The sequence below is a fragment of the Pogona vitticeps genome, chromosome 3, assembly GCF_051106095.1.
Source record: "Pogona vitticeps strain Pit_001003342236 chromosome 3, PviZW2.1, whole genome shotgun sequence".
NCBI lineage: Eukaryota > Metazoa > Chordata > Lepidosauria > Squamata > Agamidae > Pogona > Pogona vitticeps.
In genome coordinates, this window is record NC_135785.1 from 203,579,604 (window position 1) to 203,599,604 (window position 20,001).

Consider the following 20,001-nt stretch of genomic DNA (forward strand, 5'->3'; position numbering starts at 1 on the left):
ATGCATACAGTATGGTTCACACAGAACCCTTAACTTAAAGCACAGACCCTGAACCTATCAGTTCTGGCTAACCAACAGACACCTGAACCTATCAGGTTGGTACTCTGACACACAGAAGTACCCTGTCTGGCACACAGACTTCCACAACAGCTTCTTCTTCCCAGCTGCTGCTTCGTCACATCCCAGCGTCTCCCTTCACCACACAGGCTTCACATATATATACAGTACAGCCCCTCCTCCTGATGTCCCGCCTTCCACTCCCCATAGGATGGAACTTTCCCTCCAAACCCATGACAGACAGGTAACATCAGTGCTGTATGTAACACCTCCCCTCTTTATAAGTTGTTTTGTAGGGGGAAAGCTAAGGTGCTTTTTCCCAAAAAACAACCTGAATCCAAAACATACAAAAACATTTATACATACCATATCATACTTACTTATACTTACATTCTAAGTTAACCATAGCAATTAGGCATTTAACCATTTACCATATACATTACATCAATTTACCTTTATTCATACAAACCAAGTTCAAAAAACAGGTACATTTAACTTTTTGTCATCAATATATATACATAGTCCATGTTTCTTTCGCCGTCTTCATTCTTCAGGTCTTCTTGACAAGGCGTCAGCAACACAGTTCACTGACCCTTTGACCACCTTCACTTCAAAGTCATAGTCCTGTAGGTTTAAAGCCCACCTCATAAGTTTGCTATTGTGGGTTTTCATTGTCTTTAACCATTGCAGTGGTGAATGGTCAGTGCACAGAACAAAATGTCTTCCCCAGATGTAAGGCTTGGCCTTCTGGATCGCGTAGACTATGGCCAAACACTCCTTCTCCACGGTTGCCAAATGTCTCTCACCTTTTTGAAGTTTCCTGCTCAGGTAGGACACTGGATGCTGGTCACCATTCTCATCCTCCTGGCACAGAACTGCTCCTACCCCGCTGTTAGACGCATCGGTGTAGATGATGAACTCCCTGTCGAAGTCTGGAGCACGCAGGACTGGGTAGTTGATGAGCGCCTGCTTCAACCTCTGGAACGCCTCCTCACAGTCGCTGGTCCACGGGATGCGGTCATCAGCCGTCTTCCTCGTCAGATCGGTCAGCGGAGCCGCAATCTCGCTAAACCTCGGGATGAACTTTCTGTAGTAGCCCACCAACCCAAGAAATGATTTGACTTTTTTCTTGGTGTTGGGTCTAGGCCAATCACGAACAGCTTCTATTTTGGCCTCCAGGGGTTTTATCACTCCTCCCCCTACCATGTGACCCAAGTATTTTATTTCTGAGCTACCCAGCTGACACTTGCTGGCCTTTACTGTTAGCCCTGCTGCACTTAACCTCTGCAGCACTAATTCCAGGTGTATCAGGTGATCTTCCCAGGTATTACTGAAGATCCCTATGTCGTCAATATAGGCCACTGTAAAGTCACTGAGCCCTGCCAAGGTCTGGTCCATCAGCCTTTGGAATGTGGCTGGTGCATTTCTGAGACCAAAGCTCAGGACTCGAAACTCATAGAGACCAAAAGGGCTGCAAAAGGCCGTCTTTTCTTGATCCCTGGGATCAATTCTTAATTGCCAATATCCCTTTACCAGGTCCAATGATGAGATGAACCGACAACCCCCTATGGTTTCAATCAGGTTGTCTAGCCTGGGCATTGGGTAGGCATCAGGAGTGGTTACACGGTTTAATTTCCTGTAATCAACACAAAACCTAATGCTCCCATCAGGCTTGTCCACAAGGACTATCGGAGAGGACCAAGGACTAGAAGAGGGGACAATTATGTTCTCCCTAAGCATCTCGTCCAGCTCCTTCCGCACCTTGTCCCTATAGGGTCCCGTTACTCGGTATGGGGATACTGCCTGCGGGGGTGCATCCCCTGTGTGGATCCGATGCATCACTCCCTTCACTATCCCCGGCTTGTTGGAAAACACCTGTTGATATTTACTAAGCAGCATTTTTAGTTCTTGCTGCTGGTCTTGGGTGAGTGCAGGACTGATCTTTACCTCCTCTGGGTTGTATTTTACTTCCCCTCTACCCTCCCAGAAGGGTAATTCAGCTTCCTCACTCTCAGCTGCTTTTATAGCAAATAGAACCCTCTGTTCCCCTCTGTAGTAGGGTTTTAGGGCATTCACATGAACCACCCTCCTTGCTTGGTTCTCCTCCTGCTCTATAAGGTAGTTCAGGTCTGACATCTTGGAAATGACCCTATATGGTCCTGCCCATTTGAGCTGCAGTTTATTCTCTCTGCAGGGCCTAAGCCAAAGCACTTCCTCCCCCGGGTCAAAGCGCCTCTCTCTAGCTTTGTGGTCATACCATGTTTTCTGTCTGACCTTCTGAGCTTGCAGGTTTTCTGCTGCCAGCTCTAGATTTCTCTTTAGGTCATTCATCAAGGTGTCTATGTATGTCACAACGTCTTGTGGGTCATCCTGGGTGATCTGCTCCCAATTTTGTTTGATCAAATCAAGGGGCCCTTTCACCCTTCTCCCAAATAAAAGTTCAAATGGACTGAACCCGGTACTGGCTTGTGGCACTGATCGATAAGCAAACAAAAGGGATTGCAGCTTCTGGTCCCAATTGTTTGGATTCTCTGCCAAGTAAGCCCTAATCATGCGCATTAGAGTCCCATTGAACTTCTCAGTTAACCCATTACTTTCCGGATGATAGGCAGTGGTTTCCTTGTGCTTAATTCCACAGATTTGCCATAAGCGTTTCATGAGCTTTGATGTGAACGATGCGCCCAAATCTGTGATTATCTCTGAGGCAAATCCCATCCTGGACATATACCCCACCAAAGCATCGGCCACTGTGTTAGTTTCAATGTTAGTCAAGGGTATGGCTTCAGGATACCTTGTGGCATGGTCCACAATTGTTAGAATGAACCTGTTCCCCCTCTTTGTGGCCTTGGGCAAAGGTCCCACAATATCCACCCCTATGCATTTGAATGGAGTGTCAATCACAGGCAAAGGGCACAACTTTGCTTTGGTCCTGTCGCGGTTATTCCCCTGCCTTTGACACACATCACATTGTTTACAGAACTCCCTGATCTGCTTCCCTATGTCAGGCCAGTAAAAATTCTGTGTGATTCTCTGCTGTGTTTTGTTCACCCCTAAGTGTGCAGCAAACATGTCAGAGTGCCCCCTTTGTAAGATCATGGGGCGATACTTTTCAGGTACCACCAGCTGACTTCTGATCCCATCTCCCCCTTTGGAGATATTCCTCAGGGTTTCTCTATATAAAATCCCCTTTTCCTCCAGAAATCTCACTGGGGTTTCAGGTGTTAGCTGGGCGTCAGTCACCTGTTCAAAACACTTTTGGAGAGTGGCGTCTGCCTTTTGCTCCTGTCCAAATCTGCTGTCTGTGGTTAAGGTTTCCACCACAGCTTCTGAACTCCCCTCTGCTTCCGTCTCTGGCTCATCATTACCCCCCTGAACTGTCCCCGTGGTGGCCTGTGAGCGTGTAATCACTAGCACCCGTTTCACATGTTCAGCCAGGTCATTTCCCACGAGCACGGCTGCTGGCAGAGTCGATGAAATCGCTAGCCTCCAAACTCCCCTCCAGCCTTGAAAGTTGACAGGTACCTCTGCTACTGGCAGAGAGATTACCTGCCCCTCAATCCCTGCCACCTTCATGATCTCATTTGGGATTATAAACTCCCTAGGAATAATATCTGGATGGCACAGGGTTACCTGGGAACAAGTGTCCCGCAGCCCCCTATACTGACGGTCAAGTATTCCTACGTCCACCCCGGCTGTCTCAAACAACTGAGAATCTGTTTTCACCAGCAAGCAGCGTTTTACCTCCACAAGAGGACCATTTTCCTCAGCCTGATCAGCAGAGGTAGCTGTTCCAGACTGAGTAGCCATGGCAACAGGCTCCCTCAGTGACAATGAGCCTTGCTCTTTCTGGACACAGAACACAGCTTTTGGCTTGGTCCCACTAGCATTCTGAGGCACCATTCCTTTTAGCTGCTTTAATTTCTCACATTCTGAGATTAGATGACCCTTTCCCTGACAGAAATAACATTTTCTGGTGTATTTTGATTCTCTCTCATCTTGTTTTGGTTTTCCCTCCAAAATCTGAGGTCTTGGTTTCATGTCTGAGGGCTTCCCTTCACCATGGGCCCCTCCCCCTTGCTGGCTTTTCCCTGGTCCCTGAGAGTACTTGCTGTAGGTTTCTTTGGGTTTACCCACAGATTTCCCCTCACCCAAGGGCTTTCTTATTTGGGAAATAAAATCTGCGATCTCTGCGGCTGCTGCCACAGATTTAGGTTTCCTTTCCCTCACCTGGAATTTCAATTCCCCATGCAGGACTGAATAGAACTGTTCCAGCGCTATCAAATCTTTAAGCTGCTCATAGGTCTCTGTCCCTTCCTGCGATAGCCATTTCTCGAGCAGCCTCACCAATTGGGCCCCCACTTGGGTAAAAGTCTGTTCTGGCTTTTTGGTGAGGGACCTGAATCTTTGTCTCAGCTGCTCCGCATTTATCCCATGTCTGGCAAACACCAGTTTTTTAAACTCTGCAAAATCTTTCATCAGTTCCTCAGGCATCTCGGCATAAACCTCAGCCAGGCTACCACTGATTAAAGATCGCATGATGGTCATCTTCTCAGTTTCCCTCACTGAGAAGTCCACAAACGCTCTTTCCACTAAGGAAAAGAACACCTCAGGACAATCTCCCTTGTGGTACACCGGGAATTTCTTCAGGTCAGCTTTAGACAGTTGGCCTCCCTCAGAATCCCTATTGTTATTATTGTTCTGGTTCATCAGTTCCAGTTTTCTTAATTCAAACGCCATTTTCTCTCTCTCCAATCTTTCTTCTCTTTCCAATCTCTCTATCTCAAATTGCCTTTGTTTCTCCCTTTCCCTTTGCTCCATTTCAAATTGCCTTTCCCTTTCCTCCCTTCTTTCTCTCTCTAATCTTTCCTCCATTTCCCTCACCCTCAGTTCATGCTGTTGGGCTAGGAGTATTTTTCTGAGTTCTGGGTCCTGCTCTCCTGTGCTGTCACCTTGCACTGAGCCAAATTCATCCTCAGAACCTTGGTCAATCTGGGGGTCTTTCACTTCACTCATTTCGGCCATCTGGCTTCGAGTCAAGGGCATAATCCCCCCTCAGAACAGGCTGCTTTAAAAAGTCAAGCCTCAAAATAAAACGACCACTTTTTTCCTTCTTGCCTCAGAACCAGCTCTCCCTAGAGACTGCTGCTGTTCTTCAGCACTAAACTTGTAACAGTATCGAGTCAGAGCCTACCCCCCTCTGCTGGGCCTCTCAGCTGGCAAGCTAGCTCACTGTTACTACGCAGTTTTGCCTCAGCTTTTTCCCGCCAAAACTAGGCTGCCTCAGAGCACCTTAATCTAAGTCTCCCCAGTTGGCACGTTCTTCTACTAGCGCACCTCCCCGTGAGGTACACCTAGAAGATTACCTACGCGCCTCAGACTGTCCCTGACTAGACCCCCCTTGCTCTGGGCACACCTGCCAAGGCTTTGCTGGACCGCTGGACAACTGGACCAGTCGTATCCCACACGCTGGACACCAATCAATGTGACAAACCCAGACCTACTGGGATATGTCACACAGTTACACTAAGCTGCCACCAACCATTCCCTTTAAGAAGTCACACAGACCAGGGATGGATTTTTAAACAATAAAAAGAATAAGGTTTATTTAAATACACACAGGGAAAAATAAACAATCAGGTGAATAAAATAAAGTAACGTGGCTTATTCTCATTCATACATGCATACAGTATGGTTCACACAGAACCCTTAACTTAAAGCACAGACCCTGAACCTATCAGTTCTGGCTAACCAACAGACACCTGAACCTATCAGGTTGGTACTCTGACACACAGAAGTACCCTGTCTGGCACACAGACTTCCACAACAGCTTCTTCTTCCCAGCTGCTGCTTCGTCACATCCCAGCGTCTCCCTTCACCACACAGGCTTCACATATATATACAGTACAGCCCCTCCTCCTGATGTCCCGCCTTCCACTCCCCATAGGATGGAACTTTCCCTCCAAACCCATGACAGACAGGTAACATCAGTGCTGTATGTAACACATGCCACCTGCCCTACATCCTTATTAGCTGTGGTTTTGTTACATTGGGAATGAGCGTCACAGCAGAGCTTGAATACATTTGTAGTAAAGAAACTACACCTTCCAGAATGCTTTGGCCAGAACAGTTACTGACTCTGTTGGAGGGGGATTCAGGGAACAGGAATCCAGGAAAGCAATCTTTGCTTCAAAATGAGTACAGAAATATCAGTTTTCTATGCACATTTATTGAAGTGCTATATTCGCTTAATTTAGTATGACATATATCTGAGTGAGCAGTTGAAAGAGCCACATCAAAACAAATACATGCAGAATGGGTCACTTCTTATTGTCTGAAACCTATTTCCAGAAATTTAAGATTCACAACAACCATAAGATCAACAACAACAAGAAGTCACAAGCAGAATATTCTGATAAATTGCACTCTTCCTCTTCTTCCCTTCCTTTTTTTCCAATGGGCATCACCCAGCTATTCTCTCAGAAACCTGAGGGAAATAAATTGGAATTTAATGTCTCTAGAAGGCCATAGACTCATGTAGAATCATAAATGTACAGAACTATAGAGCTGAAACAGACTGTGAAGATTGACTCTAGCTACTTGCCAAAGCAGGAAATGCAGTAAGATGCATAATGTCAAAGCTTTGAAAAGTGGTGTTTTGAAAAATACGGATCCCATCGTTCCCCAGGCAGCCTTGATTGCAGTTGGCTAACTACACAGACACACAGGCACATCTCCATAGGCACATCTGTGGCATAACCGTCTCCAAGCATATTTCAGTTGTTTGCAGAAGGACAACATGTTCTCAGTGTTGGAAATGTTGCATGTTTATAAAACCCCATGAAACTATGTTATTCATTACTAACATGGATAGGTTTGTTTTTCACAAATGACACTTTCCTCCTATCTCCAGTTCTATGAGGGTGAGATATTTACTTTTAAAATAAAAAAAAAACGCTTGGAATCTAGGCACTGGGGGCCAGCTCTAAAATCTAGGGGAAACCCAGATGAAGTGGTAATACAGCAGCCCTAGCTAGAGGAGGAAGCATGATTGGACTAACATTGGAGAGGATGATGTCATTCAACTTGAAAGTCTAATTGAGGGTGCTACTATATTATAGCGATGACAAACCTAAACAGCATCTTAAAAAGCAGAGACATCACCTTGCCGACAAAGGTCCACATAGTCAAAGCTATGGTTTTTCCAGTAGCAATTTATGGAAGTGAGAGCTGGACCATAAAGAAGGCTGACTGCCAAAGAATTGATGCTTTTGAATTGTAGTGCTGGAGGGGACTCTTGAGAGTCCCCTGGACTGTAAAGAGAACAAACCTATCCATTTTGAAAGAAATCAACCCTGAGTGCTCAGTGGAAGGACAGATCCTGAAGCTGAGGCTCCAATACTTTGGCCATCTCATGAGAAGAGAAGACTCCCTGGAAAAGACCCTGATGTTGGGAAAGTGTGAGGGCAAGAGGAGAAGGGGATGACAGAGGACGAGATGGCTGGACAGTGTCATCGAAGCCACCAACATGAATTTGTCCCAACTCCCGGAGGCAGTGGAAGACAGAAGGGCCTGGCGTGCTCTGGTCCATGGGGTCACATAGAGTCGGACATAACTTCATGACTAAACACCAACAACTATATTGTCATTTGTAATTTAAGTCTAATTTTTTCTTGCAACTTTGCAAAGGATGGGCTTATTTGTACCAGAATGTATGGGGGGGGGGGTAAAAGTATTAAGTACCACCTCATTTTTGTGGTCACTAAGCAGCAGAGCCTAACCCAGTCCATTGTGGGTCTCCTTTATTCTATTGAAGGTGCCTTCCATTCGTAAAAGGAACAAGTGGGATTTAAATACCAACGGATGCATGTAACCTCCAGCTAAGCCCTTCAGACAATTGACGTGAACAGTAGCTGTTTGAAAAGCCTCAAAGATAGTTAAATTATTATGGTGGTGGTGGGTGAGTTGCCACCCATGATTATTTATCACAGCCTGACTGCTCCTTCTTTGACCTTGGCCTGCATTCTGAGAAGCTAAATAGAAGTGACAGGCCTAAAGGATGTGCCCTTGAATTAAAATGTCAACTTGAATAAAAATGACAATTGTTTGGGGGCAGAGGAATTGGCTCTTTGAGCCTATGCAACCAATTGGAATCCTCTTCTGTTGATGTGAGAATTAATCACCAAGCTCAGTTCCATGGATACAATAGCCCTACATGTGGAGAGAGTTTAGCTTGCAACAACTTCCCCCAACCTGTTCAACACTATCTTCACGTGTTGTAGGTCTTGTCTGCATAGAAACCTAGACATGGCTCCAGTCTAAATGCAGTACTTGTGTCCTCTGTCTTTCAAGGATATGGGCTGCATGTGCAAAGCCTGTGCTTCTTGAGGTGCACAGTCATCAGCTGCCATGCAGACAGGGCCTCCGGTACATGGGGTCAGATGAGGTGGAGTGTGATGCTTGCACACACAGAGAAAGAGCAAGGGTGAGGGTGAGGCAGAGCAAAAGAAACATCTGCATATGCTTTACAGGCATCTGCATAAGGCTACAGCTGCCATTTCTTGAATTTCTTTCTCGATTCTTTTTTGTCTTCAAATTGTAAATAATATTTACAAGCTCACATAAACTAGAGATCTGTTATGAACTATTTATGGGCAAGGTTTCTTAGAAGCATTATTCTTTGGGACCAGAAAAGTTTCATAACAAAAGTGGAAGAGCTGAAATTTCATCCACAAGCAGTCTCTCCAACTTCATGCCCCAAACAATCGCATCAATGGCCATCTTGTGAGTGAACACACTGTGGAGGGCTGTATGAAGCCTGAGTGAATTATACTTCTTGGGATTTGTCACTCTTGGACAAACTGAAGGGGTCACAAGGTAATTCAGCCCCAGTACACAGCAGATGTGCATATATGATCATGCACACCATTCCTCCAATTCAACTCTTCCACATAATCACATAATTCGTCTCTTATCTCTCTGTACAACCATAATTAAGATGCTACTGGCTGCCAGATAAGTGGCCAAATTTTATCTATCTTGTTGGTATCCCCAATGTCCTTTTGTAGTGGAAAGGAGAAACAAAAACATTGGCTTCAACTAAGAATGTTTAATTTTCTGCCATTTAGGAATTTCAGTCAAAAGAAGCTCCCTCCATTGTCCCTTCTCCTTATCAGTAGTTTTACACAACAGTCGCAGTACTAAGGATACAACAACAAGGCAATCTTTAACTTTCATTTTGTCAGAAACTAGGAGATTACAGGTTCTGTCTCTGTAGGTGATGAGTAATTGGCTTGTCTGTTCTTTACTGTCACCAGTGACTTATTATATTTCTCCATGGTGCTCCACACCTTCACAGGGAATAAATATTGTTTGCTGCCTTCCTGCCCGTGTGTGGATGTTTGCAGCCAGAAAGTTTGAATTGTTAACTTCACAACGGGGAAGGGACTTGTTTGGATCAAGGAAGCAGCTGTATATTAACTGGTAGAGGACACAAGTGGATGACACTAGCATCTAGAAAGGACAGTGGGATCTTTTTTTTTGTTAAAAATTTCCACATGGCTGTCCATTAACAATGAGAAAAGCTACTCTATATATGTCTTCTCGGGCTTTGTAAAGCACATGCACAAAATGCTCTACTGGCCAGTGTGCACAAGAGTATTCAAGAGGTATCCTTGTGCTAGACAGTGACCTATAGACAACTCCCTAATTTCACAAACATCAGATGAGAAATCAAATGTGGAATACGTCCACATACTGAATGCTGCTGTACTGAAGGGCAGGGGGAACCGGAAGAGAAGATGCCTGGAAAAAGGGGAAAAGAGCCCTGGCTTAGTCTTTTCCTGACATGCTAGCTTTCTATACACTGGGGGTAACGTGGTGGTAATAATAAATGTGATAATGACTGTATGAAAATGAATTCTCAAGGGTGACCTGAAGTAATATAAGCCCATGTTGAGCTCCTGTTCTGAAAGCTGGGGCAATCTGTATAGTAGGTTTTCCTCATTCTAAATATTCCTTTCACTGCCAGCCTGCTGTACAATACAATTTTTTTTTCAAAAGAGAAGTTGTGACACTGTTTCTTATTGTCACTAAGATAATTTAAACCAAACAAAAGGAACGTTGGCATTGATGCCAGCCAACATATAAAAACGTTCTTAATCTGGAATGTATGTTTTATTGTTGTCTTATTTTTCTGGTGAGCAGAATGAAAAATTAAACAGAATTGAAGACAATAACTGCAACACATGCCACAGTTTAATATGTCTTTATTTTGTTTATAAATAATACAAGATGTTCTTCAACAGGCTCAGCTATCAAGAGCTTTTAAAAACTAATCCAGAGCTAGCAATATTTCTTAAACTGCATGTAGTTTCATTTTGTTCAACAAACAAGTCTAGCTGTTTCATGTCTTAATAAGCTAAAAAGAGAAATGAAATAAATTATTTGTATTTAAATGTCTAATTCAGTTTGTTCCAACATGTGAAAGAAGAATGTGTGCTTCTCAGACCATGATGGAGGTGTTGATTTGAGTCATGTCATAAAACAGAATGTGTGGTGTTGGCCCTGTTGCTTCAAAGCCAAGGCACATCTGTGGCATCTCAGTGTTTACATGCCACCATTTCTTAAATGGTGGCACGTAAGACTCTAGGACAGGAGTGGGAAAGAAAGCTCCTGGAGTCCAGAAGCCATGTTCAGCTGCCTGCATCTGTCATGAGCTGCACTAGTCCTTGAAAATGAAGTTGGGTCCACTCCCTGTTTTGAAAAAGCCCTGGGGAGCCTTAAAAGGTACATGGAGATCAGGGAGTGGGTCACAGCTGTTTACAAAAAGTGCCGTTATTCCCAGAGGCTGCTGAAATGAGACCCTAAATGTGGCAAGATAATTTCCAGCGACTAGCACCTAACTCCACAGTTTCGACAGAGTTCAGCTTAAACTTTCTCCTGAGTTTAAACATGTTGCCTCAGAATGCATCCAGTCATAGACAAGAAGGACGAGTGTGTTGCTAGGAGAAGACAGTCAGACTCAAGATTCTGAATGAAGAAACTGTACGGAAATTAAGTGCAGAGAGCTGGGGCAGATAACCCAGTCAGGTAATTTAAAAAGGGGGGGGGAGAGGAAATATTACTTTCTAGGTGATCTACCTGATTTAATTATATTTCTCTTTCTTGTGAAGAAAGAGTTTAGTTTATCAGGGATTTGCTAGTCCTTATGAGATCTTTGGTATCTAGCACAAGAATGAGACAATGAGTCATTTTTTAAATTCATATTTCCCCAATTTGTGGGAAATGCTTCTGTAGAAAAATGAATATCTTTTTCCTGCATACAGCAGAGAACACACATGCAGAGGAAATACTGAAGGACCAGCTGGTAGATTTTTAAAAATGCAGACAGCAAAGCAGTTTTAACCTGCCCTTGCTCTATGCAATTGAGTTTCTATCCCCACAAATTTGAAAATTCTCATTGATGTCCATTAGAAATGGACATGGATTTAAAAATGAATTGCAAAATTTGTCAAAAATTGCTTATTTGTTGATTTGTATTCGTCAGAAGCAATGTCCCGATTAATAGGAATCAATGGATTTTTTATGATTTTTGATTTGTTGGGCTATAAAATGTGCCCCAATCATCTAGAGCCACCAAATTCACAAAGAAGCTTCCTCTCACTATCCTCTGCAAGCCCTCCAAGTTTAGTGAAGATTAAGTTTTGGATATCTGAGTTATACGCCCACAAACTGAATCACCCCCCAGGAAAGTACTCTTTAGCAGCTGGCTGGGGGAAAATTCCAACACTGCTGCAAGCCAGCTGCTAAAGGGCACTTTCCCGTGGGGGGGGGACCATTTTGTGGGTTTTATAACTCATCTTCCTCAAACTTGCAGGGCTTGTAGAGGAGAGTTGGGGGAAGCTTCTCTGTGATTTTGCTGTCTCTAGGTGCCTAGAGGGGGCATTTTATAGTGTTTCAAAGTCAAGACAAATCGACAAATTGATTCATCGATTAGTTGGGGGAAAATGCATAAATTTATGATTCATGATTCATTGACTTTGACGAATTATGAATTGTTACAAATCACTTTTTCTGCCCGATTTGTGCACACCCCTAATGTTCATCTATCAGTGAACCACCTTGCATGTGAGGAGATGCATTTTTGTAGTTCCACACCTTTGCAAGAAGAGGACATGCAAGGATTCCCATTTCTAGCATCAGACAAGGCTTTTATTACTCCACTGTCCAGCCTCATTAACTGTATTTTATAGGAGTTACAGATCACAACCCCACCCCCCTTTTCCCCCCACTGTTTCCCCCATCTTTTTTCTTCCTTTGGGAAGTCTTTTAAGGAATAAAAGGAACAATTGTTGTATACTGTTCTCTAATTGCTAATATAAGAAGCCCTCTGCCTGGAAACATCTTAATGCAGAGGCTAATTATTGCATCCACAGCAAGGCAATAAGAACACATATAGAGCTGATAATTCAAGAAAATGAGCTAATCTAGAGCTTGCAGGTCAGACGTGTGTGCAATATGCACTATACAGCCGAAGAATTAAGCTGGCAGAGGATCCATAAACACTTTCTCACTCAGTACAGAAATAGGTTATTACAGCTAGCCCAGAATAAGAAAAAGAAATCCTTAAGGACTGATTTTGATGTGAGTGTCACAGCAGGAGCTTCCTAGAGTTTGCAAATTAGCTTGCTTTGTTTTGTGATTGTTATTCGGGCTTCCTTATGCACTAGATTCCTTTATAAATATGATTTCTCAAAAATGATAGGTTCTGTTATGTCTCTCTGTCAAGTCCCCACGACCTCCAAGAGTGTTGGGAGGGCATCAAGAAGACCTTGGGAGAGTGACATAGGAGTCAGAGAACTGAAGAGGTCTCATCTTACTCCATCATTGAACCGCCCATTTCATAGTCCCCTGGTCTTCTCTGTCAGTGGACTTGGGGAACAGGGTTTCCAGTCTGGTCCGCCAGCATAGTTAAAAAAAGAAGGGCAAGCCAAGGCTTGGAGCCTCTGTTCGCTAGATTGTAAGTGCCCACCTGCCCTAGTTGGTTACATTATTTTACCATGCTCACAGGTTGATGTGGTTATCACTTCGTTGGGTTTGCTAGCTTTATATGTTCAATTGTCACAACTTGGAAGGCATCAAGCCAGTTGTTGGACAGCAGACAGCGACCTGCATATCTGCATGGGTGAGAAATACCCACATGGGAACCTGGGCAGGGAACCTGGATTTGCCCCAGCTCAGGGAGGGGGAGATTTGTCCCCACCCTAGGAGGCATGGGAGACACGGAGTGGTTTACATCCATGTGGTCTCCCAAGGGAGCTGCCACCCCAGAGGTATCTCAAGGAGGTGGCAGATGGCATCGGAGGGCATTCAGGTCTCCCGATCAGGTGGATCCAACCCAGTGCTTGGCCAGGACAACTGCTGCTGTGATCAATAAAGCTGTGGCCTCATTTTCTCCAATTCTGTTGTATGTGTCATTTATTTCTGGAGCAGCCATCCTAGCAGCTGGCCATCAAATATACCTCTCTATATAGCAATATAGTAAATTTAAATGGAAGGGCAGCTTAACTGCAATGTCTTTGAAGTGAATTGGATCTCATAGGAACATAAAAACATAGGAAGCTGGCTTAAACCAAATCAAATTATGTGTCCTATCTAAATACCCTCCAGGTTTCTGCTTGGCTTCCCAAATGAGACAAGTGCAAGAACATTCAAGGTAGTAGGTAGTATGCAGAACTGAAAAGGACCCTTGCCTGACATAATGGAAAGGCTACCCTTCAAAAGAGACAGCACTGAAAATCTACTATCACGTTATGATCATAATAGGCTATATATTTTTCATTCATTCACTCATTCATTCATTCATTCATTCATATTATTTTCATGATACTTCCACCATAGCAAGTGAACTGCTTGTAGGACATCTCAAGAACAAACTAAGCAATCAATGATACAGTTGTATGCATATTTGCTAGTCTTAAAATATGTTCCCCCCAAGCATGCAAATGAATCCTCCCAGAAAAGCAAAATCAAGCTGACTTATAAAAAAGGCAGAGTGAGGCATGCTTGGCTTGGACAATCAGATTTTTTTATAAATTCAGGAAGCACTGTTCTTAATGATGTGATGATTGTACCATCTACCTGGGGGTTTGCTTTCATGCTTCTTTTTGTACAATGCTACCCCAAAGTGAGCAAATTTCCTTTCCTTTTCACTTTTCAGTTTCACAGCAAGTAAAAACGAGCTGATAAAATACTTATGTATCACCAGAGCAAAAGCGGAGCACATGAAGTCAGTCACTGGGGTTCTACAATTGTCAGACACACACAATGTCCCTCTGGTGGACCAGCCATGACCCCAGTCACAAGGCTGGGCCAACCCAGAGTGGGCCTTAGAGGCCACAGTCACCTCCTGAGGAATTTCCTACCTCCAGGGAGGATTGGGGCTATGTGGTGGATTGGGGCTACGCCAAGGCAGCAGCCAAGCCACAAAAGGTTGTCCTATCTCCAGAGGGGGAGGGGCCAGTGGAAGAGGAAAGGGAGCCCTCGAGGTGAGGGATAAAAGGGAGGAGAAGGAAGCAGAGGAGATGTGACCTCAGAAACTGCCGAATGGAAGGCTTGCAAGGTGAGGCACCTGGGGAGGCAGCAGTAGTTGTACAGTATGTGCTGACTGGGAGGTGGTATGGTGTGCTGTTGGGACCCATGGACAGATGAGTGGGTTCAGCTGGTCATGCCACCCGAAGAAGCGGAGAGAGTCCATCAAGCCTAACAGAGACAGCGGCAACCCTATAGGGGAGAGCAGGAGCCAAGCTAATGAAAATGTTGCAGACAGGTGAAGGGATGCCAAGGGACTGGTGAGACCCTCCCAGGAAGCCACAAGACAGCGGAGGACTTCCCCCATCCCAGCACCTACTTTCTTCCAAGTACTACCCATGCCGGTCCAGCAGACCATGCACCCAAAGAGCTCAACCCCCACGGCTCCCTCTCCTGCTGCACTGCCCATCCCACCAGAAGTGGAGGACCTGGAGGAAGTCAAAGTGGTCAAGTTGACCATTTCAGGGCAGATCATGGTGGCCGTATTCCACCTGTGCTGCAACACGCTCTACCTGGCATATCTACAAGGCATCCTAAACCTCCTTGAGAAAAAAGGCTTCATCCTTGTGCCTGGAGAGTTAGTTCAGGGCATACCCTTTGTTGTTTTCTTTGGTTTTGACTTGTTTGTTCTCACCCTTGGTCCAGGTTTTGAATAAACCCCTTTTTTTCTGAAATTCAGCCTGTGAGTCACAGAGGGGACCTCTGGGGCTACTTTCACCCTCTCTGAAACACTCCCTGTTACACTTCTTGAAGAAAGACGAGAATCATATTGATTGTCTCCAGGTACAGTATAAACAGTAAAATGAACAGTTTATTTGCCCATTTAAAAAAGGAGAGAGAACTGTTCATGAATGATTAAACTGCAGAAACCTTCTGTTAGACATTCGCATGTGGGATTTGGAAGTTGGGCCAATAATTTTGGCATGAAAAATTGAGACCCCCATTTCCCCGAAAATAAGACCTAACCTGAAAATAAGCCCTAGTATGATTTTCAGGATGCTCATAATATAAGCCCTACCCCAAAAGTAATCCCCAGTTAAGTGAAACCCCGCCCTCCACCATTGTGCAGCAACCAGAAGAAGATGACAGGACTGTATTTGAATAAATGTAGATTGTTGTACATTAAAATAAAATAAAACATCCCCTGAAAATAAGCCCTAATGCATTTTTGGAGCAAAAATTAATATAAGACCCTGTCTTATTTTCAGAGAAACACAGTACTACTGGGTTACTTTCTATTCAGTACTGACGTATATATCGCTGGAAATGCTGCTGGAAAGCTATTTAAATAAAAAGCCGAATGAAACTGGACATTATGACAAATCTATAACAATAGTATGATTGTTGAAAATCCAGTTTTTGGGAGGCCTTGCCTAATGAAACCTTAAAATTGTATGACTAAGCATTATGAAGTATACACTTTCTTGTTGGAAAAGGATGAGGATGTATTAGCAGGTTTCCTCTTGTACCCAGTTTAGTGCTTTAATATCTAGCTGAAAGCTGAAAACAATATAGGTATGACTATAACACAGAATTGGATACCTTGTAGTGTAGCGGATAGAGTGACAGACTAGAAGTCAGGAAACCTGGGTTTGAATTCCGCCTCTGTCATGGAAACTCACAGGGTGGTGGTGGTCCTTAAATAACTCACTTACCTTGAAAACCCTATCAGGATAGCTTTATTTACAGTATTTTTTACAGTATTGTTTAGCCGTATTTTTTACCAGTGGCTTTAAGTCAGTTCCGACATGACAGAACATAATAACAACATACATTAGCAGCCTATGGCTATATTAGGTAGACCTCCCAGTTTGCTTTGTCCTGCATCACTTTCCCTTGTTCAGATTGTTACAGGTGTCTTGTGAGCTGGGCAGCTCATTAGTACAAGAGGGCCCATGTATCTGTGGGCGATTGGTTCCATGATCTACTGTGGATGCCTGAAACTGCAGATACAAGGGAACTCTATAAACAACATATAAGGGGGTGGGACAAAGGCCACAAGTGGGCACCCTTGTATGTTGTATATAGGGCTGTAGCAAACCACGGATAAGTGAAACCACAGATGTATTCGCGAAGGTTTTCATGGCCGGGATCTAATGGTTGTTGTAGGTTTTTCGCGCTCTTTGGCCGTGTTCTAAAGGTTGTTCTTCCTAATGTTTCGCCAGTCTCTGTGGCTGGCATCTTCAGATGACAGGAGTAGCACTCTGTGCTCTGGTGCAGTTTGTTTGGGAGTTGAGGCCCTACAGGCAAATGGCTATTCCAAAAATGAAATCACAAGAGCCATCAAACCAAGAAAACAACACCAAACTGAAGAAGAAAAAGAGCCACCCACAAATAAAGTATTTCTGCCATACACCAAAGGGGTCACAGACCGCATGGGGAAACTAGGTAAAATGACTGCAGTGTGTCCTGCCGCCTTTATTGTCCCAGAATGTCTCAGAGCCTTTGTATACATTACATACATCAGGGCTAGATTTGCCAGGTCAGCAGTGTCCCTTTCTCTGAGACTGGGTAAATGGCCTCAGAAATCCAGCTGAACAAGTACAGTAATATATCAACTTAGCCAAGAAGTAGACATTAGAGATGACTGGAAGAGAGGCATTCTTAATTAATGAAAGTGACTGATTATCACAGCTCAAATTTCTCTCATTTCTGGGATTATGTATCTGAGATCTTGATTACACGTTGAAATATTTCTAAGTTTATGTTGGGTCCAGCACACTAGAAATTGATTTTAAAATATCTGTTTACATGACATATAATTATGTGTGTATGTGTTTTGGCTGCGAAGCATGTTTTTTGTTTGGAAAGCCAGGCAGGAGGGGGTTGTTTATTTTAACTCAGTTGTGAATGAGATTTATTTTGAATCATTTTGGGGTGTGTGCTCGCTTGTGTCAGAGCCTCTCTGGTCTCTCCCTGCCCTTCATTCTTCCTGCTCGCAACAGAGGGAATCAGAAGGACGGGATTGGCCTGTGCCACAAGGAAGCATGGAGTATATGTAGCTTTGGTTTTTTAAAAAAAATACAAGAAAGGTTGAGTAGGACAAAGCACTCCTTCCTTTGCAAACCTAGAAGTTGCTGTCTTGTCCATTTCTCTGATCAACTTCTCTTTGCCACTCACCAGTATGCATTCGCTCTGGCCAGCCCCTGGTTCCCTCATTATGCAAGGCATAATGAGAAGGACAGTCTCTGAGTTTGCCTGAGAACATAACTAACCTTGGAAACTACCCATCCCATCAGGTCTTGGTTCTATGGATTTATTCTCAGAATCTCTCCAGTCTAGTCCAGTCCAGTCCCTGAAGCTTCTGTACCAATAGGAGGACAAGTTTAAAAAGAGGACAGTCCAGCCAAAATCCAGGCCAATGGCTACACTAAAACGCATGCTCCACTCACAACCTTGTTCCAGATGGCAAAATGGGCCCAAATGCTTGCACCCTCCATCTATCTCTCCCATTTTCCACCTCGCTCCTGGGCTTTTGGTACAAGCACAGAAGACACACATGTACTTTCATGTGAACCCCCAGCTGGGAATGAGGGGAAATGGTTACCCACTCAACTCTGAAACCACATCTCATTCAACCTCTGTTTCTCCAGTGCTGCTTGCTCTCAGATCTATAGCCTAACCTAGAGATCTGGGGAAGTCTAGCAATCCCCTGAGACATCAGCTGGTGCCCTGGGACCTTCTAATTTCCCGGAACTGAATTGGGGTGAGAGCTGAGCATCCTTTTAGGCCCACTTTGCTTTTAGAAAGGGTGCTTTTTTTTAACGCATACACTTTTTACATGAGCTCATGCACACGCATTGTCTAGATTCTGAGCTTTCTTTTTCCCTTTCCAGAGATATTCACATGTACCCTTCCTACTTCAGCTTGGAGGACAGATATAGTGGTTCACATGTAACAGTCCTCTGTGATACAGTTCATAATTAATATGCAGGAAGTCTGACATTCAAATTTGCGGTATAACACTCATCCTTTGAATGATTGAGCACAATAACCACTGGTTTCAGATTCTGACATGTAACTCTAGGAAGCAGTAGCAGAAAAATGAACACAATAAAAATGACAAGTGTGGGTGTTCTTATTGTCTGGAAAAGCTGAGTAGGTGCAGCCGAAAGAGTTGTGAGAGTTTTAAAGGGTAGTCAAAAGGAAGAGAGTTGAAGCTGAAAGAAGCATCAGGGAATAGACATTCCAAGGCTATTGCATCTATGAGACAAGAGGAGGTTGTGGTTTTCTCCTGATTCACTATTTTAGTATTCTGTTTCACCAAAAACCTGCCATGTATAGCTCAGTGGTTTAGGTCTCTGGCTGCAGAGCCAGAGGTTGGGAGTTCAATTCCCCACTGTGCCCCTTTCACAGAGGCTGGACTTGATGATCTACAGGATCCCTTCCAGCTCTGCAGTTCTAAGATGGTGATGAATCCCAGTGTCCTCTGAAAGGGCCCATTTGGTTTAACAGTGAAATAAGTGAAAATGCATCTGTAGTATACTTGAAACTCCTTGCCACAAACCACAAATTAGCTGCAGCTTGTGTCCAGCACATCTTTGGCAGTACTAAGAGTAGCATCTTATGGTTTTCGCTGTTACTGGTCCCCCAAATTCTTACTGAAGGGACACATGTCGTCAGAACAGACATCTGTCCTTTCTTCTTAGAAAATGTTCAATTTATGGATTGGACTATCAGCTTTTGCACTGGCCTCTGCAGCTGGCCCGGGCCAGCAAATGATCTGCAGGATTAGAAAGTGTTATGTATGTCAAATACCCACTTATCTTGTGCACAGTACACACATCTTTGTGCACTTTCATATATGGTAAGTGATTCATGGAGACACAGGTGGCGTCGGTAGTCCGCACCGCCTTTTTCCACCTATGGCGGATTGCCCGGCTGTGGCCCTATCTTGACAAGGGGGCGCTCACTACCTTGGTGCATGCGCTCGTAATCTCAAGATTAGACCACTGTAACGTGCTCTTTGTTTTCTTTGCATTTCGGTTGGATGGTCCGAATAGGGGTTTTTTGCTTTGCGATGATCGATTCCCTGCTTCGGGAACCGATTCTTCGCAAAACGATGATTTTAGAACAGCTGATCAGCGGTTTCAAAATGGCCACCGGGTAAATAAAATGGCTCCCCACTGTTTTCTGGGACAGATTCTTCCCTGCACAGGCACCGAAAATGGCCGCCCTATGGAGGATCTTTGCTGGACGGTGAGTTTCCAGCCCACTGGAACGCATTGAAGGGGTTTCAATGTGTTTCAATGGGCTTTTTATTTTCGCATTACGACGTTTTCGTTCTACAGCGATTTCGCTGGGACGAATTAACGTCGTAATGTGATGCACCACTGTAGCAGGAATGAAAGTATA

The 20,001-nt window shown here is 44.1% G+C and overlaps 1 long non-coding RNA gene across 1 annotated transcript in view; it reads right to left on the reverse strand.

The window, feature by feature from the left end:
• LOC140705415 (uncharacterized) overlaps nucleotides 1–20,001 on the reverse strand; it is a 74,530-nt gene that overhangs the window by 23,298 nt on the left and 31,231 nt on the right. The window lies entirely within an intron of this gene.